This window comes from Mesoplodon bidens (assembly GCF_964165515.1).
Source record: "Mesoplodon bidens genome assembly, contig: HAP1_SCAFFOLD_465, whole genome shotgun sequence".
NCBI classification, from domain to species: Eukaryota; Metazoa; Chordata; class Mammalia; order Artiodactyla; family Ziphiidae; genus Mesoplodon; species Mesoplodon bidens.
In genome coordinates, this window is record NW_027672464.1 from 157,908 (window position 1) to 180,747 (window position 22,840).

General features: G+C 44.6%; 1 long non-coding RNA gene across 1 annotated transcript; it reads right to left on the reverse strand.

The window, feature by feature from the left end:
* Positions 1 to 498: 498 nt before the first annotated feature.
* LOC308610180 lies at positions 499 to 19,416 on the reverse strand. Its single transcript, XR_014014445.1, has 2 exons — positions 19,376 to 19,416; positions 499 to 668 (listed from the first exon to the last, which is right to left on the reverse strand). It is a non-coding gene; the product is annotated as an uncharacterized lncRNA (long non-coding RNA).
* Between the last annotated feature and the right edge of the window lie 3,424 nt (positions 19,417 to 22,840).

Here is a 22,840-nt window from a genome sequence, read left to right on the forward strand (position 1 = left end):
GCTGCCACCTGTAAAAAGAGGATGTGTCACACATACCTTCCGCTGGAATTTCTCTCCGGACAGAGGCGAGGAAGGAAAAAAGCAGTGGGGGCCGGGACAGGTGGGGTATCTCAGGCAGGACAATGGAAAGCTTCCGGAAGAGCGCCCGGGGGCAGGACCACCCTGGCTGGCCTGCAGGCACCAAGTTGGCCTGCGTGCTGTTGCTGGTGTGGCTCCACGGCCCTTCCTCTAGTCTTTCAAGCCCTTGTACATATTCAGGGGTTTTACCTGGGAAGGGTGGGAACAGTTCAGCAGCAGCTGTGCTGTGGCTCAGCTCACCATTATTCAGAGATGCCTCGGCACGATCCCCCAGCTTTGCAATGAGGACGCTCCTTGTGTGGGGTGTGGGTTGCTGGCTGTATGGGAGATGATTCCCCACCTCTGACCAATTTCAGAATTGTTTACCGCTGGAGCAAGTGCCCTGATAGGGTTTTCCTCTGTATAACTGGTGGGTTCAGGTTTTTTTTTCTTTTATGGTTCAAGTTAGATTTTATTCCTCTTTTATGTATTTATAGATATAAGCATTGAAATAATTCATTCCTATAAATACATCTGTGTGAAGGGAAGAACTTTTTTCTGTATTATTTTTAAATTTTATTTTTGAAAAATTTGAAATTTAATTTTATTTACTTTTTTATACAGCAGGTTATTATCAGTTATGTATTTTATGCATATAGATGTATGCAGGTCAATCCCAATCTCCCAACTCATCCCACCACCACCACACCATGGCTTCCCACACTTGGTGTCCATACGTTTGTTCTCTAACTCTGTCTCTATTTCTTCCCTGCAAACCAGTTCATCTGTGCCAGTTTTCAGGTTCCACATATATGCATTAATATACAATATTTGTCCTCTTTCTGACTTACTTCATTCTGTATGACAGTCTCTAGATCCATCGATGTCTCTACAAATGACCCAGTTTCATTCCTTTTTATGGCTGAGTAATATTCCACTTTATACATATTCCACATCTTTATCCATTCATCTGTCTTTGGGCATTTAGTTTGCTTCCATTACCTGGCTATTGTAAATAGTGCTGCAATGAACATTGTGGTGAATGTGCCTTTTTGATTTATGGTTTTCTCTGGGTATATGCCCAGAAGTGGGATTGCTGGATCAGATGGTAATTCTATTTCTTGTTTTTTTAAGGAAAGTCCATAGTGTTATCCATAGTGACTGTATCAATTTACATTCCCACCAATAGTGGAAGAGGGATCCTTTTGTCCCCACCTTCCCCAGAATTTGTTGTTTGTAGATTTTCTGATGATGCCGATTCTAACAGGTGTGAGGTGATACCTCATTGTAGTTTTGATTTGCATTTCTCTAATAATTAGTGCTCTTGAGCAGCTTATCATGTGCGTCTTGGCCATCACTGTGTCTTCTTTGAAGAAACGTCTCTTTAGATCTTCTGCCCATTTTTGTATTGGGTTGTTTGTTTTTTTAAATATTAAGCCGCATGAGCTGTTTATATATATTGGAGAGTAAACCTTTGTCCATTGATTCGCTTGCAAAGATTTTCGCCCTTTCTCAGGGATGCCTTTTTCCATGCCCGTTTTTTTAACCAAAAAAGAAAGAAAGACAAAGAAGCAGAACACTAATGTGCGTTAAATATGGCTTTTGAAACGGTCGTTTTGAAATATGGACGTCCTTTGAATTTTTTGGTCGATATGTGACACCAGGATTTGTTTTCAGGGCAGGTGTCATTTACAGGCCTGCAATGATTTTGAATATCAACTGACCTTTAGCGCTGGGATTAAAGCTGCTGTTGTGTGAAACGGCCACAAGGTGGCAGCAGTTCTCTCTTTCAAATCTGGTTATTAGTGCAACAGAGCCTCAATGGAAGTCCTGTTCTAGATTGGAATTTAGAATGGAATGTGCCAGGAGAAAGCCCCTGAAGTTTGTCTCACTATTTCTTGTTCGTGTTTTTAATTTAATTTTTTATTTTTTATTACAGCAAGTTTGATTACAATGCTTGGCTTGTTGTAGGTGTGGAAGATGTGGTTCTTTTACACATATACAGATGTCTGTTCTTCCTGGGATCCTTTGCCCATGTACGTTATGACAGAATGTTGAGTAGTCCTCTCTTTGTATTCCGTAGGTCTTAGGTGATTATATATGTCACCTGTGTTTGTATATGTCTGTTAACCCCAATTTCGTAATGAAACCCATCCTCACACCTTTCCATTGGTGAACCATAAGTTTGTTTAATGAATCTGTGATTGCCCTTCTCCGTGGAAATATCTGCCCTGGTATCCATTTTTAGGTAACACCTATAAGTGATATGATACGATATGTGTCTTTCACTTTCTGACTTACTACAAGTCATGTGATAACCTCTAGGCTCATCTACGGTGCTGCAAATGGCATTGTGTCCTTATTTTCCTTGGCTTCTATTCTGCTTTAGCGAGGTCCATTTTCAACACTGTGATTCCCTGAGGGTTGTGGATTAGCTGACGTGGGCAGCCTTATACTGCCGGCCGGCCCTCCCCAGGTGTGCCTGGTTGAGGTCAATATAAACAGCGCTCCAGGCAGCAATAGCCCCTGAAGCTGTGCCTGCCTCCATATTCTTTGCCCCGTGAGCAGTCTCGGGGCTGTGCTGGTGGGACGGAGTGAGGGGCCACAACTTTGTTGGTGGCCCGGTGTGAGTGGAGTTCTGCTGGCCTTTCTGCAGGAGTTGCCAAGCTGCCACCTGTAAAGAAGAGGATGTGTCACCCATACCTTCCGCTGGAATTTCTCTCCGGACAGAGGTGAGGAAGGAAAAAAGCAGTGGGGGCCGGGACAGGTGGGGTATCTCAGGCAGGACAATGGAAAGCTTCCGGAAGAGTGCCCGGGGCCAGGACCACCCTGGCTGGCCTGCAGTCACCAGGTTGGCCTGCGTGCTGTCGTTGTTGTGGCTCCACGGCCCTTCCTCTAGTCTTTCAAGCCCATGTACATATTCAGGTGTTTTACCTGGGAAGGGTGGGAACAGTTCAGCAACATCTGGCCTGGGGCTCAGCTCACCTTTATTCAGAGATGCCTCGTCTCGGTCCCCCCGCTTTGCAATGAGGAAGCTCCTTGTGTGGGGTGTGGGTTGCTGGCTGTACGGGAGATGATTCCCCACCTCTGAACAATTTCAATATTGTTTACCGTTGGAGCAAGTGCCCTGATAGTGTTTTTCTCTGTATAACTGGTCGGTTCAAGTTTTTCTTCGTTTATGGTTCAAGTTAGATTTTATTCCTCTTTTATGTATTTATAGATATAAGCATGGAAATAATTCATTCCTATAAATACATCTGTGTGAAGGGAAGAACTTTTTTCTGTTTTATTTTTAAATTTTATTTTTTATAATTTTAAAATTTAATTTTATTTACTTTTTTATACAGCTGGTTATTATTAGTTATGTGTTTTATGCATATACATGTATACAGGTCAATCTCAATCTCCCAACTCATCCCACCACCACCACCCCATGGCTTCCCACACTTGGTGTCCATACGTTTGTTCTCTACCTCTGTGTCTCTATTTCTTCCCTGCAAACCAGTTCATCTCTACCATTTTTTAGGTTCCACATATATGCATTAATATACAATATTTGTTTTCCCCTTTCTGACTTACTTCATTCTGTATGACTGTCTCTAGATCCATCGATGTCTCTACAAATGACCCAGATTCATTCCTCTTTATGGCCGAGTAATATTCCATTTTATATATGTACCCCATCTTTATCCATTCATCTGTCTTTGGGCGTTTAGGTTGCTTCCATTACCTGGCTATTGTAAACAGTGCTGCAATGAACATTGTGGTGAATGTGCCTTTTTGATTTATGGTTTTCTTTGGGTATATGCCCAGAAGTGGAATTTCTGGATCAGATGGTAATTCTATTTCTAGATTTTTAAAGGAAACTCCATAGTGTTCTCCATAGTGACTCTATCAATTTACATTCCCACCAGTAGTGGAAGAGGGCTCCTTTTGTCCACACCCTCCCCAGAATTTGTTGTTTGTAGATTTTCTGATGATGCCGATTCTAACAGGTGTGAGGTGATACCTCATTGTAGTTTTGATTTGCATTTCTCTAATAATTAGTGCTCTTGAGCAGCTTCTCATGTTCGCCTTGGCCATCTCTGTGTCTTCTTTGAAGAAACGTCTCTTGATATCTTCTGCACATTTCTGTATTGGGAGGATCGTGGGATGGTCAGGCTGTGTGCTGACGCACGTGTCAGTGCCAGCGTAAGGGCCAGGAGTAGGTTACTGCATAGGGTAACGTGTAGGGCTGGTGGTGGGTTTCCGTTCCGGGCTAGGGTTAGGGTTAAGGAACGGCAAGGTTTAGGGAACAGGTGAGCATAGGGACACGTGGGAGAGGCAGGCTACGTGCTGACAAACGTGTCAGTGCCAGCGTACGGGTCAGGAGTAAAGTATGGTGTAGGGCTGGTTGTGGGTTTCCATTCCAGGCTAGGGTTAGGGTTAGGGAACGGCAAGGCTTAGGGCACAGCTGAGGGTACAGAAACGTGGGAGGGTCAGGCTATGTGCTGACGCACGGTTCAGTGCCAGTGTACGGGCCAGGATTAGTGTACGGAGTAGGGTAAGCTCTAGGGCTGTTGGTGGGTTTCTGTTCCGGGTTAGGGTTAGGGAACGGCAAGGCTTAGGGCACAGGTAAGGGTACGGAAACGAGGGAGAGGCACGCTACGTGCTGACACACGGGTCAGTGCCAGCGTACGCGCCAGAATTAGGGTACGGCGTAGGGTAAGGTGTAGGGCTGGTGGTGGGTTTCTGTTCCAGGGTAGGGTTAGGGTTAGGGATCGGCAAGGCTTAGGGCACAGGTGAGGGTATGGAAACATGGGAGTGGCAGGCTACGTGCTTACACAAGGGTCAGTTCCAGTGTACGGCCCAGGAGTAGGGTACGGCGTAGGGTAAGGTGTAGGGCTGGTGGTGGGTTTCCGTTTCCGGCTAGGGTTAGGGTTAGGGAATGGCAAGGCTTAGGGCACAGGTGAGGGTACAGAAACGTGGGAGGGTCAGGCTACGTGCTGACGCAAGTGTCAGTGCCAGCGTACGGCCCAGGAATAGGGTATGGCGTAGGGTAAAGTGTAGGGTTAGGGTTAGGGAACGGCAAGTCTTAGGGCACAGGTGAGGGTACGGAAACGTGGGAGGGTCAGGCTACATGCTGAAGCACGGGTCAGTGCCAGGGTGTGGACCAGGAGTAGGGTACGGCGTAGGGTAAGGTGTAAGACTGGTGGTGGGTGTCCATTCCGGGGTTTGATTAGGGTTAGGGAACGTCGTTTTAGGGCACAGGTGAGGGTACGGAAACGTGGGACAGTCAGGCTACCTACTGACGCATGGGTCAGTGCCAGCGTAAGGGCCAGGAGTAGGGTACGGCGTAGGGTAAGGTGTAGGGCTGGTGGTGGGTTTCCGTTCTGGGCTAGGGTTAGGGTTAGGGAACGGCAAGGCTAAGGGCACAGGTGAGGGTACGGAAACTTGGGAGAGGCAGGCTACGTGCTGACGCACGGATCAGTGCCAGCATACAGGCAAGGAGTAGGGTACGGCATAGGGTATGGTGTAGGGCTGGTGGTGGGTTTCAGTTCAGGGCTAGGGTTAGGGTTAGTGAACGGCACGGTTTAGGGCACAGGTGAGGGAACGGAAAAGTGTTAGGTTCAGTGTACGTGTTGACGCACGGGTTAGTGTCAGTGTACGGATTAGGATTAGGGTACCTTGTAGGGTATGCTGTACGGTTTGTGGTAGTTTTCCATTCTGGGCTAGGGTCAGTGTTAGGGTACGGCAAGGTTTAGGGTACAGGTGACGGTACAGAAACGTGTTAGGGTCATGATACATGTTGATACATGGAATAGTGTCATCATACGCATTAGGATTAGGGTACGGCATAGGGTAAGGTGTACGGAGGGCGGTAGGTTTCCATTCCGTTGTAGGGTTAGGGTTAGCGAATTGCAAGGTTTTGGGCACAGGTGATGGTACAGAAATGTGTTAGGTTCAGGGTACGTGTTGACTCACGGGTTAGTGTCAGCATACGCATGAGGATTAGGGTACCGCATCGAGTAAGTTGTAGGGTTGGTGGTACGTTTCCGTTCCAGTCTAGGGTTATGTTTAGGGACCGGCCAAGTTTAGGGCACAGGTGAGGGTACGAAACGTGTTAGGGTCAGGGTATGTGTTGATGCACAGGTTAGTGTCAGCATACGAATTAGGATTAGGGTACGGCGTAATGTAAGGTGTAGGGTTGGTGGTAGGTTTCCGTTCCGGGCTAGGGTTAGGGTTAGGGAACGGCAAGGTTTATGGCAGAGGTGAGGGTACGGAAACGTGTTAGGGTCAGGGTACGTGTTGATGTATGAATTAGGATTAGGGTACAGCTTAGGGTAAGGTGTAGGACTGAAGGTAGGTTTCCGTTCCGGGCTAAGGTTAAGGATTGGCAACGACAAGTTTTAGGGCCCAGCTGAGGGTATGGAAACGTGTTAGGGTCAGGGTACGTGTTGACTCACTGGTTAGTGCCAGCGTACGGATTAGGATTAGTGTACGGCATAGATAAGGTGTAGGGTTGGTGGTAGGATTCCGTTCCGGGCTATGGTTAGGGTTAGGGAAAGTCAAGGTTTCTATTTCTAGTTCTTTTAAGGAAACTCCATACTGTTCTCCATAGTGACTGTATCAATTTACATTCCCACCATAGTGGAAGAGGGCTCCTTTGTCCACATCCTCCCCAGAATTTGTTTGTAGATTTTCTGATGATGCCGATTCTAACAGGTGTGAGGTGATACCTCATTGTAGTTTTGATTTGCATTTCTCTAATAATTAGTGCTCTTGAGCAGCTTTTCATGTGCGTCTTGGCCATCTCTGTGTCTTCTTTGAAGAAACGTCTCTTTAGATATTCTGCCCATTTTTGTATTGGGTTGTTTGTTTTTTTAATAAGCTGCATGAGCTGTTTATATATATTGGAGATTAAACCTTTGTCCATTGATTCGTTTGCAACTATTTTCGCCCCTTCTGAGGGATGCCTTTTTCCATTCCCGTGTTTTTAACCAAAAAAGAAAGAAAGAAAAAGAAGCAGAACACTAATGTGCATAAAATATGCCTTTTGAAATGGTCGTTTTGAAATATGGACGTCCTTTAAATTTTTTGGTCGATATGTGACCCCAGGATTTGTTTTCAGGGCAGGTGTCATTTACAGGCCTGCAATGATTTTGAATATCAACTGACCATGAGTGCTGGGATTAAAGCTGCTGTTGTGTGAAACGGCCACAAGGTGGCAGCAGTTCTCCCTTACCAATTCTGGTTACTAGGGCAACAGAGCCTCAATGGAAGTCGTGTTCTAGATTGGAATTTAGAATGGAATGTGACAGGAGAAAGCCCCTCAAGTTTGTCTCCCTACTTCTTGTTCGTGTTTTTAATTTAATTTTTTATTTTTTATTACAGCAAGTTTGATTACAGTGTTTGGCTTGTTGTAGGTGTGGAAGATGTGGTTCTTTTACACATATACAGATGTCTGTTTTTCCTGGGATCCTTTTCCCATGTACGTTATGACAGAATGTTGAGTAGTCTTTTGGTATTCCGTAGGTCTTTGGTGATTATATATGTCACCTGTGTTTGTATAAGTCTGTTAACCCCGATATCATAATGAAACCAATCCTCACATCTTTCCATTGGTGAACCATAAGTTTGTTTAATGAATCTCTGATTGCCCTTCTCGGTGGAAATATATGCCCTGTTATCCATTTTTAGGTAACACCTATAAGTGATATGATATGATATGTGTCTTTCACTTTCTCACTTACTACAAGTCACGTGATTACCTCTAGACTCATCTACGGTGCTGCAAATAGCATTGTGTCCTTATTTTCCTTGGCTTCTCTTCTGCCTTAGCGAGGTCCATTTTCAACAACGTGATTCCCTGAGTGTTGTGGATTAGCTCACCTGGGCAGCCTTACCCTGCCGCCCGGCCCTCCCCAGGTGTGCCTGGTTGAGGTCAATATAAACAGCGCTCCAGGCAGCAATAGCCCCTGAAGCTGTTCCTGACTCCATATTCCCTGCCCCGTCAGCAGTCTCGGGGCTGTGCTGGTGGGAGGGAGTGAGGGGCCACAGCTTTGTTGGTGGCCCGGTGTGAGTGGGGTTCTGCTGGCCTTTCTGCAGGAGTTGCCAGGCTGCCACCTGTAAAGAAGAGGATGTGTCACCCATACCTCCCGCTGGAATTTCTCTCCGGACAGAGGTGAGGAAGGAAAAAAGCAGTGGGGGCCGGGACAGGTGGGGTATCTCAGGCAGGACAATGGAAAGCTTCCGGAAGAGCGCCCGGGGCCAGGACCACCCTGGCTGGCCTGCAGGCACCAAGTTGGCCTGCGTGCTGTCGCTGTTGTGGCTCCACGGCCCTTCCTCTAGTCTTTCAAGCCCTTGTACATATTCAGTTGTTTTACCTGGGAAGGGTGGGAACAGTTCAGCAACAGCTGGCCTGCGGCTCAGCTCACCTTTTTTTAGAGATGCCTCGGCTCGGTCCCCCAGCTTTGCAATGAGGATGCTCCTTGCGTGGGGTGTGGGTTGCTGGCTGTATGGGGATGATTCCCCACCTCTGACCAATTTCAGAATTGTTTGCCGCTGGAGCAAGTGCCCTGATAGGGTTTTCCTCTGTATAACTGGTGGGTTCAGGTTTTTTTCCTTTTATGGTTCAAGTTAGATTTTATTCCTCTTTTATATATTTATAGATATAAGCATGGAAATAATTCATTCCTATAAATACATCTGTGTGAAGGGAAGAACTTTTTTCTGTTTTATATTTAAATTTTATTTTTTAAGATTTTGAAATTTAATTTTATTTACTTTATATACAGCAGGTTAATATTAGTTATGTATTTTATGCATATACATGTATACAGGTCAATCTCAAACTCCCAACTCATCCCACCACCACCACCCCATGGCTTCCCACACTTGGTGTCCATATGTTTGTTCTCTACCTCTGTGTCTCTATTTCTTCCCTGCAAACCAGTTCATCTGTACCATTTTTTAGGTTCAACATATATGCATTAATATACAATATTTGTTTTCCTCTTTCTGACCTAATTCATTCTGTATGACAGTCTCTAGATCCATCGATGTCTCTACAAATGACCCAGTTTCATTCCTTTTTATGGTTGAGTAATATTCCATGTTATACATGTACCACATCTTTATCCATTCATCTGTGTGAGGGCATTTAGGTTGCTTCCATTACCTGGCCTTTGTAAATAGTGCTGCAATGAACATTGTGGTGAATGTGCATTTTTGATTTATGGTTTTCTCTCGGTCTATTCCCAGAAGTGGGAGTGCAGGATCAGATGGTAATTCTATTTCTAGTTTTTTTAAGGAAACTCAATAGTGTTCTCCATAGTGACTCTATCAATTTACATTCCCACCAATAGTGGAAGAGGGATCCTTTTGTCCACACCCTCCCCAGAATTTGTTGTTTGCAGATTTTCTGATGATGCCGATTCTAACAGGTGTGAGGTGATACCTCATTGTAGTTTCGATTTGCATTTCTCAAATAATTAGTGCTCTTCAGCAGCTTTTCATGTGCGTCTTGGCCATCTCTGTGTCGTCTTTGAAGAAACGTCTCTTTAGATCTACTGCCCATTTTTGTATTGGGTTTTTTGTTTTTTTTAATATTAAGCTGCATGAGCTGTTTATATATTGGAGATTAAACCTTTGTCCATTGATTCGTTTTCAACGATTTTCGCCCATTCTGAGGGATGCCTTTTTCCATTCCCGTTTTTTTAACAAAAAAGTAAAGAAACAAAAAGAAGAAGAACACTAAAGTGCGTAAAATATGGCTTTTGAAACGGTCGTTTTGAAATATGGACGTCCTTTGAATTTTTTGGTCGATATGTGACCCCAGGATTTGTTTTCAGGGCAGGTGTCATTTACTGGCCTGCAATGATTTTGAATATCAACTGACCATTAGTGCTGGGATTAAAGCTGCTGTTGTGTGAAACGGCCACAATGTGGCAGCCGTTCTCCCTTACAAATTCTGGTTAGTAGGTCAACAGAGCCTCAATGGAAGTCGTGTTCTAGATTGGAATTTAGAATGGAATGTGCCAGGAGAACCCCCTCAAGTTTGTCTCCCTACTTCTTGTTCGTGTTTTTAATTTAATTTTTATTTTTTATTATAGCAAGTTTGATTAAAATGTTTGGCTTGTTGTAGGTGTGGAAGATGTGGTTCTTTTACACATATACAGATGTCGGTTTTTCCTGGGATCCTTCTCCCATGTACGTCATGACAGAATGTTGAGTAGTCTTCTCTTGGTATTCCGTAGGTCTTTGGTGATTATATATGTCACCTGTGTTTGTATAAGTCTGTTAACCCCAATATCATAATGAAACCAATGCTCACACCTTTCCATTGGTGAACCATAAGTTTGTTTAATGAATCTCTAATTGCCCTTCTCGGTGGACATATCTGCCCTGGTATCCATTTTTAGGTATCACCTATAAGTGATATGATATGATATGTGTCTTTCACTTTCTGACTTACTACATGTCACGTGATTACCTCTAGACTCATCTACGGTGCTGCAAAAGGCATTGTGTCCTTTTTTTCCTTGCCTTCTATTCTGACTTAGCGAGGTCCCTTTTCAACAATGTGATTCCCTGCGGGTTGTGGATTAGATGACGTGGGCAGGCTTATCCTGCCGGCCGGCCTTCCAAAGGTGTGCCTGGTTGAGGTCAATATAAACAGCGCTCCATGCAGCAATAGCCCCTGAAGCTGTGCCTGCCTCCATATTCTCTGCCCCGTGCGCAGTCTCGGGGCTGTGCTGGTGGGAGGGAGTGAGGGGCCACAGCTTTGTTGGTGGCCCGGTGTGAGTGGGGTTCTGCTGGCCTTTCTGCAGGAGATGCCAGGCTGCCTCCTGTAAAGAGGAGGATGTGTCACCCATACTTCCGCTGGAATTTCTCTCCGGACTGAGGTGAGGAAGGAAAAAAGCAGTGGGGGCCGGGACTGGGTGGGTATCGCAGGCAGGACAATGGAAAGCTTCTGGAAGAGCGCCCGTGGCCAGGACCACCCTGGCTGGCCTGCAGGCACCAAGTTGGCCTGCGTGCTGTTGCTGGTGTGGCTCCATGGCCCTTCCTCTAGTCTTTCAAGCCCATGTACATATTCAGGTGTTTTACCTGGGAAGGGTGGGAACAGTTCAGCAGCAGCTGACCTGGGGCTCAGCTCACCTTTATTCAGAGATGCCTCGGCTCGGTCACCCAGCTTTGCAATGAGGACGCTCCTTGTGTGGGGTGTGTGTTGATGGCTGTATGGGAGATGATTCCCCACCTCTGACCAATTTCAATATTGTTTACCATTGGAACAAGGGCCCTGATAGGATTTTCCTCTGTATAACTGGTGGGTTCAGGTTTTTCTTCTTTTATGGTTCACGTTAGCTTTTATTCCTCTTTTATGTATTTATAGATATAAGCATGGAAATAATACTTTCCTATAAATACATCTGTGTGAAGGGAAGAACTTTTTTCTGTATTATTGTTAATTTTTATTTTTTAAAATTTTGAAATTTAATTTTATTTACTTTTTTATACAGCTGGTTATTATTAGTTATGTATTTTATGCATATACATGTATGCAGGTCAATCCCAATCTCCCAAGTCAGCCCACCACCACCACCCCATGGCTTTCCACAGTTGGTGTCCATACGTTTGTTCTCTACATCTGTGTCTCTATTTCTTTCCTGCAAACCAGTACCTCTGTAAAATTTCGTAGGTTCCACATATATGCATTAATATACATTATTTGTTTTCCTCTTTCTGACTTACTTCACTCTGTATGACAGTCTCTAGATCCATCGCTGTCTCTACAAATGACCCGGTTTCATTCCTGTTTATGGCTGAGTAATATTCCATTTTATACATGTAGCACATCTTTATCCATTCATCTGTGTGTGGGCATTTAGGTTGCTTCCATTACCTGGCCTTTGTAAATAGTGCTGCAATGAACATTGTGGTGAATGTGCCTTTCTGATTTATGGTTTTCTTTGGGTATATGAGCTGAAGTGGGATTGCTGGATCAGATGGTAATTCTATTTCTAGTTTTTTTTAAGGAAACTCCATAGTGTTCTCCATAGTGTGTGTATCAATTTACATTCCCACCAATAGTGGAAGAGGTCTCCTTTTGTCCACACCCTCCCCAGAATTTGTTGTTTGTAGATTTTTTGATGATGCCGATTCTAACAGGTGTGAGGTGATACCTCATTGTAGTTTTGATTTGCATTTCTCTAATAATTAGTGCTGTTGAACAGCTTTTCATGTGCGTCTTGTCCATCTCTGTGTCTTCTTTGAAGAAACGTCTCTTTAGATGTGCCCATTTTTGTATTGGGTTGTTTGTTTTTTTAATATTAAGCTGCATGAGCTGTTTATATATATTGGAGATTAAACCTTTGTCCATTGATTCGTTTGCAACTATTTTCGCCCCTTTTGAGGGATGTCTTTTTCCTTTCCCGTTTTTTTAACCAAAAAAGAAAAAAAGAAAAAGAAGTAGAAAACTAATGTGCGTAAAATATGCCTTTTGAAACGGTCGTTTTGAAATATGGACGTCCTTTGAATTTTTTGGTCGATATGTGACCCCAGAATTTGTTTTCAGGGCAGGTGTCATTTACAGGCCTGCAATGATTTTGAATATCAACTGACCATTAGCGCTGGGATTAAAGCTGCTGTTGTGTGAAACGGCCACAAGGTGGCAGCAGTTCCCCCTTACCAATTCTGGTTACTAGGGCAACAGAGCCTCAATGGAAGTCGTGTTCTAGATTGGAATTTAGAATGGAATGTGCCAGGAGAAAACCCCTCAAGTTTGTCTCCCTACTTCTTGTTCGTGTTTTTAATTTAATTTTTATTTTTTATTACAGCAAGTTTGATTACAATGTTTGGCTTGTTGTAGGTGTGGAAGATGTGGTTCTTTTACACATATACAGATGTCGGTTTTTCCTGGGATCCTTTTCCCATGTACCTTATGACAGAATGTTGAGTAGTCTTTTGGTATTCCGTAGGTCTTTGGTGATTATATATGTCACCTGTGTTTGTATAAGTCTGTTAACCCCCATATCGTAATGAAACCAATCCTCACAACTTTCCATTGGTGAACCATAAGTTTGTTTTATGAATCTCTGATTGCCCTTCTCGGTGGAAATATCTGCCCTGGTATCCATTTTTAGGTAACACCTATAAGTGATATGATATGATATGTGTCTTTCACTTTATTTCTTACTACATGTCACGTGATTACCTCTAGAGTCATCTACGGTGCTGCAAAAGGCATTGTGTCCTTTATTTCCTTGCCTTCTATTCTGACTTAGCGAGGTCCCTTTTCAACAATGTGCTTTCCTGCGGGTTGTGGATTAGCTGACGTGGGCAGCCTTATCCTGCCGGCCGGCCCTCCCCAGGTGTGCCTGGTTGAGGTCAATATAAACAGTGCTCCATGCAGCAATAGCCCCTGAAGCTGTGCCTGCCTCCATATTCTCTGCCCAGTGAGCAGTCTCGGGGCTGTGCTGGTGGGAGGGAGTGAGGGGCCACAGCTTTGTTGGTGGCCCGTTGTGAGTGGGGTTCTGCTGCCCTTTCTGAAGGAGTTGCCAGGCTGCCTCCTGTAAGGCTGAGGATGTGTCACCCATACCTTCCGCTGGAATATCTCTCCGGACAGAGGTGAGGAAGGAAAAAAGCAGTGGGGGCCGGGACAAGTGGGCTATCTCAGGCAGTACAATGGAAAGCTTCCGGAAGAGCGCCCGGGGCCAGGACCACCCTGGCTGGCCTGCAGGCACCAAGTTGGCCTGCGTGCTGTCGCTGGTGTGGCTCCACGGCCCTTCCTCTAGTCTTTCAAGCCCTTGTACATATTCAGGTGCTTTACCTGGGAAGGGTGGGAACAGTTCAGCAACAGCTGGCCTGGGGCTCAACTCACCTTTGTTCAGAGATGCCTCGGCTCGGTCCCCCCGCTTTGCAATGAGGAAGCTCCTTGTGTGGGGTGTGGGTTGCTGGCTGTATGGGAGATGATTCCCCACCTCTGACAATTTCAATATTGTTTACCGTTGGAGCAAGTGCCCTGATAGTGTTTTTCTCTGTATAACTGGTCGGTTCAGGTTTTTCTTCGTTTATGGTTCAAATTAGCTTTTATTCCTCTTTTATGTATTTATAGATATAAGCATGGAAATAATTCATTCCTATAAATACATCTGTGTGAAGGGAAGAACTTTTTTCTGTTTTATTTTTAAATTTTATTTTTTATAATTTTGAAATTTAATTTTATTTACTTTTTTATACAGCTGGTTATTATTAGTTACGTGTTTTATGCATATACATGTATACAGGTCAATCTCAATCTCCCAACTCATCCCACCACCACCACCCCATGGCTTCCCACACTTGGTGTCCATACGTTTTTTCTCTACCTCTGTGTCTCTATTTCTTCCCTGCAAACCAGTTCATCTGTACCATTTTTTAGGTTCCACATATATGCATTAATATACAATATTTGTTTTCCCCTTTCTGACTTACTTCATTCTGTATGACAGTCTCTAGATCCATCGATGTCTCTACAAATGACCCAGATTCATTCATTTATATGGCCGAGTAATATTCCATTTTATATATGTACCTCATCTTTATCCATTCATGTGTCTTTGGGCATTTAGGTTGCTTCCATTACCTGGCTACTGTAAATAGTGCTGCAATGAACATTGTGGTGAATGTGCCTTTTTGATTTATGGTTTTCTTTGGGTATATGCCCAGAAGTGGAATTGCTGGATCAGATGGTAATTCTATTTCTAGATTTTTTAAGGAAACTCCATAGTGTTCTCCATAGTGACTCTATCAATTTACATTCCCACCAATAGTGGAAGAGGGCTCCTTTTGTCCACACCCTCCCCAGAATTTGTTGTTTGTAGATTTTCTGATGATGCCGATTCTAACAGGTGTGAGGTGATACCTCATTGTAGTTTTGATTTGCAATTCTCTAATAATTATTGCTCATGAGCAGCTTCTCATGTGCGTCTTGGCCATCTCTGTGTCTTCTTTGAAGAAACGTCTCTTGAGATCTTCTGCCCATTTCTGTATTGGGAGTGTCGTTGGATGGTCAGGCTGGGTGCTGACGCACGTGTCAGTGCCAGCGTAAGGGCCAGGAGTAGGGTACAGCATATGGTAACGTGTAGGGCTGGTGGTGGTTTTCCGTTCCGGGCTAGGGTTAGGGTTAGGGAACGGCAAGGTTTAGGGAACAGGTGAGCATTGGTACACGTGGGAGAGGCAGGCTACGTGCTGACAAACGTGTCAGTGCCAGCGTACGGGTCAAGAGTAAAGTATGGTGTAGGGCTGGTTGTGGGTTTCCATTCCGCGCTAGGGTTAGGGTTAGGGAACGGCAAGGCTTAGGGCACAGCTGAGGGAACAGAAACGTGGGAGTGTCAGGCTATGTGCTGACGCACGGTTCAGTGCCAGTGTACGGGCCACGATTAGGGTACGGAGTAGGGTAAGGTGTATGGCTGTTGGTGGGTTTCTGTTCCGGGTTAGGGTTAGGGTACGGCAAGGCTTAGGGCACAGGTAAGGGTACGGAAACGAGGGAGAGGCACGCTACGTGCTGACACACGGGTCAGTGCCAGCGTATGCGCCAGAATTATGGCACGGCCTAGGGTAAGGTGTAGGTCTGGTGGTGGGTTTCTGTTCCAGGGTAAGGTTAGGGTTAGGGATCGGCAAGGCTTAGGGCACAGGTGAGGGTATGGAAACATGGGAGTGGCAGGCTACATGCTTACACAAGGGTCAGTTCCAGTGTACGGCCCAGGAATAGGGTATGGCGTAGGGTAAAGTGTAGGGTTAGGGTTAAGGAACGGCAAGGCTTAGGGCACAGGTGAGGGTACGGAAACTTGGGAGGGTCAGGCTACATGCTGAAGCACGGGTCAGTGCCAGGGTGTGGACCAGGAGTAGGGTACGGCGTAGGGTAAGGTGTAAGACTGGTGGTGGGTGTCCATTCCGGGGTTTGTTTAGGGTTAGGGAACGTCAAGTTTTAGGGCACAGGTGAGGGTACGGAAACGTGGGACGGTTAGGCTACCTGCTGACGCATGGGTCAGTGCCAGCGTATGGGCCAGGAGTAGGGTATGGCGTACGGTAAGGTGTAGGGCTGGTGGTGGGTTTCCGTTCCTGGCTAGGGTTAGGGTTAGGGAACGGCAAGGCTAAGGGCACAGGTGAGGGTACGGAAACTTGGGAGAGGCAGGCTACGTGCTGACGCACGGGTCAGTGCCAGCATACAGGCAAGGAGTAGGGTACGGCATAGGGTATGGTGTAGGGCTGGTGGTGGGTTTCAGTTCAGGGCTAGGGTTAGGGTTAGTGAACGGCAAGGCTTAGGGCACAGGTGAGGGTACAGAAACGTGTTAGGTTCATGGTGCATGTTGATGCATGGAATAGTGTCATCGTACGCATTAGGATTAGGGTATGGCGTAGAGTAAGGTGTACGGATGGCGGTAGGTTGACATTCCGGTGTAGGGTTAGGGATAGCGAATTGCAAGGTATAGGGCACAGGTGATGGTACGCAAATGTGTTAGGTTCAGGGTACGTGTTGACTCACGGGTTAGTGTGAGCGTACGCATGAGGATTAGGGTACCGCATAGAGTAAGGTGTAGGGTTGGTGGTAGGTTTCCGTTCCAGTCTAGGGTTATGTTTAGGGACTGGCGAAGTTTAGGGCACAGGTGAGGGTACGAAACGTGTTAGGGTCAGGGTACGTGTTGATGCACAGGTTAGTGTCAGCATACGAATTAGGATTAGGGTATGGCGTAAGGTAAGGTGTAGTGTTGGTGGTAGTTTTCCATTCCGGGCTAGGGTTAAGGTAAGGGAACGGCAAGGTTTATGGCAGAGGTGAGGGTACGGAAACGTGTTAGGGTCAGGGTACGTGTTGACGTATGGATTAGGATTAGGGTACGGCTTAGGGTAAGGTGTAGGGCTGATGGTAGGTGTCTGTTCCGGGCTAAGGTTAAGGATAGGCAACGGCAAGGTTTGGGGCACAGCTGAGGGTACGGAAACGTGTTAGTGTCAGGGTACATGTTGACTCACCGGTTAGTGCCAGCGTACGGATTAGGATTAGTGTACCGCGTAGATAAGGTGCACGGTTGGTGGTAGGTTTCCGTTCCAGGCTATGGTTAGGGTTAAGGAAAGTCAAGGTTTCTATTTGTAGGTTTTTTAAGGAAACTCCATACTGTTCTCCATAGTGACTGTATCAATTTACATTCCCAACAATAGTGGAAGAGGGCTCCTTTTGTCCACACCCTCCCCAGAATTTGTTGTCTGTAGATTTTCTGATGATGCCGATTCTAACAGGTGTGAGGTGATACCTCATTGTAGTTTTGATTTGCATTTCTCTAATAATTAGTGCTCTTGAGCAGCTTTTCATGTGCGTCTTAGCCATCTCTGTGTCTTCTTTGAAGAAACGTCTCTTTAGATATTCTGCCCATGTTTGTATTGGGTTGTTTGTTTTTTTAATATTAAGCTGCATGAGCTGTTTATATATATATGAGATTAAACCTTTGTCCATTGATTCGTTTGCAACTATTTTCGCCCCTTCAGAGAGATGCCTTTTTCCATTCCCGTGTTTTTAACCAAAAAAGAAAGAAAGAAAAAGAAGCAGAACACTAATGTGCATAAAATATGCCTTTTGAAACGGTCGTTTTGAAATATGGACGTCCTTTAAATTTTTTGGTCGATATGTGGCCCCAGGATTTGTTTTCAGGGCAGGTGTCATTTACAGGCCTGCAATGATTTTGAATATCAACTGACCATTAGCACTGGGATTAAAGCTGCTGTTGTGTGAAAGGGCCACTAGGTGGCAGCAGTTCTCCCTTAACACATCTGGTTACTAGGGCAACAGAGCCTCAATGGAAGTCGTGTTCTAGATTGGAATTTAGAATGGAATGTGCTAGGAGAAAGCCCCTCAAGTTTGACTCCCTACTTCTTGTTCGTATTTTTAATTTAATTTTTTTTTTATTATAGCAAGTTTGATTACAATGTTTGGCTTGTTGTAGGTGTGGAAGATGTGGTTCTTTTACACATATACAGATGTCTGTTCTTCCTGGGATCCTTTTCCCATGTACGTTATGACAGAATGTTGAGTAGTCTTCTCTTGGTATTCCGTAGGTCTTTGGTGATTATATATGTCACCTCTGTTTGTATATGTCTGTTAACCCCGATATCGTAATGAAACCAATCCTCACACCTTTCCATTGGTGAACCATAAGTTTGTTTAATGAATCTATGATTGCACTTCTCAGTGGAAATGACTGCCCTGGTTTCTATTTTAGGTAACACCTATAAGTGATATGAAATGATATGTGTCTTTCACTTTCTGACTTACTACAAGTCACGTGATTACCTCTAGACTCATCTACAGTGCTGCAAATGGCATTGTGTCCTTATTTTCCTTGGCTTCTATTCTGCCTTAGCGAGGTCCATTTTCAACAATGTGATTCCCTGAGGGTTGTGGATTAGCTGACCTGGGCAGCCTTACCCTGCCGGCCGGCCCTCCACAGGTCTGCCTGGTTGAGGTCAATATAAACAGCGCTCCAGGCAGCAATAGCCCCTGAAGCTGTGCCTGACTCCATATTCTCTGCCCCGTCAGCAGTCTCGGGGCTGTGCTGGTGGGAGGGAGTGAGGGGCCACAGCTTTGTTGGTGGCCCTGTGTGAGTGGGGTTCTGCTGGCCTTTCTGCAGGAGTTGCCAGGCTGCCACCTGTAAGGAAGAGGATGTGTCACCCATAACTTCCGCTGGAATTTCTCTCCGGACAGAGGTGAGGAAGGAAAAAAGCAGTGGGGGCCGGGTCAAATGGGGTATCTCAGGCAGGACAATGGAAAGCTTCCGGAAGAGCGCCCGGGGCCAGGATCACCCTGGCTGGCCTGCAGTCACCAAGTTGGCCTGCGTGCTGTCGCTGGTGTGGCTCCACGGCCCTTCCTCTAGTCTTTCAAGCCTTTGTACATATTCAGGTGTTTGACCTGGGAAGGGTGGGAACAGTTCAGCAGCAGCTGGCCTGGGGCTCAGCTCACCTTTATTCAGAGATGCCCCGGCACGGTCCCCCAGCTTTGCAATGAGGATGCTCCTTGCATGGGGTGTGGGTTGCTGGCTGTATGGGAGATGATTCCCCACCTCTGACCAATTTAAGAATTGTTTACCGCTGGAGCAAGTGCCCTGATAGGGTTTTCCTCTGTATAACTGGTGGGTTCAGGTTTTTTTTTCGTTTATGGTTCAAGTTAGATTTTATTCCTCTTTTATGTATTTATAGATATAAGCATGGAAATAATACTTTCCTATAAATACATCTGTGAGAAGGGAAGAACTTTTTTCTGTTTTATATTTAAATTTTATTTTTTAAGATTTTGAAATTTAATTTTATTTACTTTTATATACAGCAGGTTATTATTAGTTATGTATTTTATGCATATACATGTATACAGGTCAATCTCAAACTCCCAACTCATCCCACCACCACCACCCCATGGCTGCCCACACTTGGTGTCCATACGTTTGTTCTCTACCTCTGTGTCTCTATTTCTTCCCTGCAAACCAGTTCATCTGTACCATTTTTTAGGTTCCACATATATGCATTAATATACAATATTTGTTTTCCTCTTTCTGACCTAATTCATTCTGTATGAGAGTCTCTAGATCCATCGATGTCTCTACAAATGACCCAGTTTCATTCCTTTTTATGGTTGAGTAATATTCCATGTTATACATGTACCACATCTTTATCCATTCATCTGTGTGAGGGCATTTAGGTTGCTTCCATTACCTGGCCTTTGTAAATAGTGCTGCAATGAACATTGTGGTGAATGTGCATTTTTGATTTATGGTTTTCTCTCGGTCTATTCCCAGAAGTGGGAGTGCAGTATCAGATGGTAATTCTATTTATAGTTTTTTTAAGGAAACTCCATAGTGTTCTCCATAGTGACTGTATCAATTTACATTCCCACCAATAGTGGAAGAGGGATCCTTTTGTCCACACCCTCCCCAGAATTTGTTGTTTGTAGATTTTCTGATGATGCCGATTCTAACAGGTGTGAGGTGATACCTCATTGTAGTTTGGATTTGCATTTCTCAAATAATTAGTGCTCTTCAGCAGCTTTTCATGTGCGTCTTGGCCATCTCTGTGTCGTCTTTGAAGAAACGTCTCTTTAGATCTACTGCCCATTTTTGTATTGGGTTTTTTGTTTTTTTTAATATTAAGCTGCATGAGCTGTTTATATATTGGAGATTAAACCTTTGTCCATTGATTCGTTTTCAACGATTTTCGCCCATTCTGAGCGATGCCTTTTTCCATTCCCATTTTTTTAACAAAAAAGTAAAGAAACAAAAAGAAGAAGAATACTAATGTGCGTAAAATATGGCTTTTGAAACGGTCGTTTTGAAATATGGTCGTCCTTTGAATTTTTTGGTCGATATGTGACCCCAGGATTTGTTTTCAGGGCAGGTGTCATTTACCGGCCTGCAATGATTTTGAATATCAACTGACCATTAGTGCTGGGATTAAAGATGCTGTTGTGTGAAACGGCCACAATGTGGCAGCCGTTCTCCCTTACCAATTCTGGTTAGTAGGGCAACAGAGCCTCAATGGAAGTGGTGTTCTAGATTGGAATTTAGAATGGAATGTGCCAGGAGAAAGCCCCTCAAGTTTGTCTCCCTACTTCTTGTTCGTGTTTTTAATTTAATTTTTATTTTTTATTACAGCAAGTTTGATTAAAACGTTTGGCTTGTTGTAGGTGTGGACGATGTGGTTCTTTTACACATATACAGATGTCGGTTTTTCCTGGGATCCTTTTCCCATGTACGCTATGACAGAATGTTGAGTAGTCTTCTCTTGGTATTCCGTAGGTCTTTGGTGATTATATATGTCACCTGTGTTTGTATAAGTCTGTTAACCCCAATATCATAATGAAACCAATGCTCACACCTTTCCATTGGTGAACCATAAGTTTGTTTAATGAATCTCTAATTGCCCTTCTCGGTGGACATATCTGCCCTGGTATCCATTTTTAGGTAACACCTATAAGTGATATGATATGATATGTGTCTTTCACTTTCTGACTTACTACATGTCACGTGATTACCTCTAGACTCATCTACGGTGCTGCAAAAGGCATTGTGTCCTTTTTTTCCTTGCCTTCTATTCTGACTTAGCGAGGTCCCTTTTCAACAATGTGATTCCCTGCGGGTTGTGGATTAGATGACGTGGGCAGCCTTATCCTGCCGGCCGGCCTTCCAAAGGTGTGCCTGGTTGAGGTCAATATAAACAGCGCTCCATGCAGCAATAGCCCCTGAAGCTGTGCCTGCCTCCATATTCTCTGCCCCGTGAGCAGTCTCGGGGCTGTGCTGGTGGGAGGGAGTGAGGGGCCACAGCTTTGTTGGTGGCCCGGTGTGAGTGGGGTTCTGCTGGCCTTTCTGCAGGAGATGCCAGGCTGCCTCCTGTAAAGAGGAGGATGTGTCACCCATACTTCCGCTGGAATTTCTCTCCGGACTGAGGTGAGGAAGGAAAAAAGCAGTGGGGGCCGGGACAGGGTGGGTATCTCAGGCAGGACAATGGAAAGCTTCTGGAAGAGCGCCCGTGACCAGGACCACCCTGGCTGGCCTGCAGGCACCAAGTTTGCCTGCGTGCTGTCGCTGGTGTGGCTCCATGGCCCTTCCTCTAGTCTTTCAAGCCCATGTACATATTCAGGTGTGTTACCTGGGAAGTGTGGGAACAGTTCAGCAGCAGCTGACCTGGGGCTCAGCTCACCTTTATTCAGAGATGCCTCGGCTCGGTCACCCAGCTTTGCAATGAGTACGCTCCTTGTGTGGGGTGTGTGTTGATGGCTGTATGGGAGATGATTCCCCACCTCTGACCAATTTCAATATTGTTTACCGTTGGAACAAGGGCCCTGATAGGATTTTCCTCTGTTTAACTGGTGGGTTCAGGTTTTTCTTCTTTTATGGTTCACGTTTCTTTTATTCCTCTTTTATGTATTTATAGATATAAGCATGGAAATAATACTTTCCTATAAATACATCTGTGTGAAGGGAAGAAATTTTTTCTGTATTATTTTTAAATTTTATTTTTTAAAATTTTGAAATTTAATTTTATTTACTTTTTTATACAGCTGGTTATTATTAGTTGTGTATTTTATGCCTATACATGTATGCAGGTCAATCCCAATCTCCCAAGTCATCCCACCACCACCACCCCATGGCTTTCCACAGTTGGTGTCCATACGTTTGTTCTCTACATCTGTGTCTCTATTTCTTCCCTGCAAACCACTTCCTCTGTAAAATTTCGTAGGTTCCACATATATGCATTAATATACATTATTTGTTTTCCTCTTTCTGACTTACTTCATTCTGTATGACAGTCTCTAGATCCATCGCTGTGTCTACAAATGACCCGGTTTCATTCCTGTTTATGGCTGAGTAATATTCCATTTTATATATGTACCCCATCTTTATCCATTCATCTGTGTGTGGGCATTTAGGTTGCTTCCATTACCTGGCCTTTGTAAATAGTGTTGCAATGAACATTGTGGTGAATGTGCCTTTCTGATTTATGGTTTTCTTTGGGTATATGAGCTGAAGTGGGATTGCTGGATCAGATGGTAATTCTATTTCTAGTTTTTTTTAAGGAAACTCCATAGTGTTCTCCATAGTGTGTGTATCAATTTACATTCCCACCAATAGTGGAAGAGGTCTCCTTTTGTCCACACCCTCCCCAGAATTTGTTGTTTGTAGATTTTTTGATGATGCCGATTCTAACAGGTGTGAGGTGATACCTCATTGTAGTTTTGATTTGCATTTCTCTAATAATTAGTGCTGTTGAACAGCTTTTCATGTGCGTC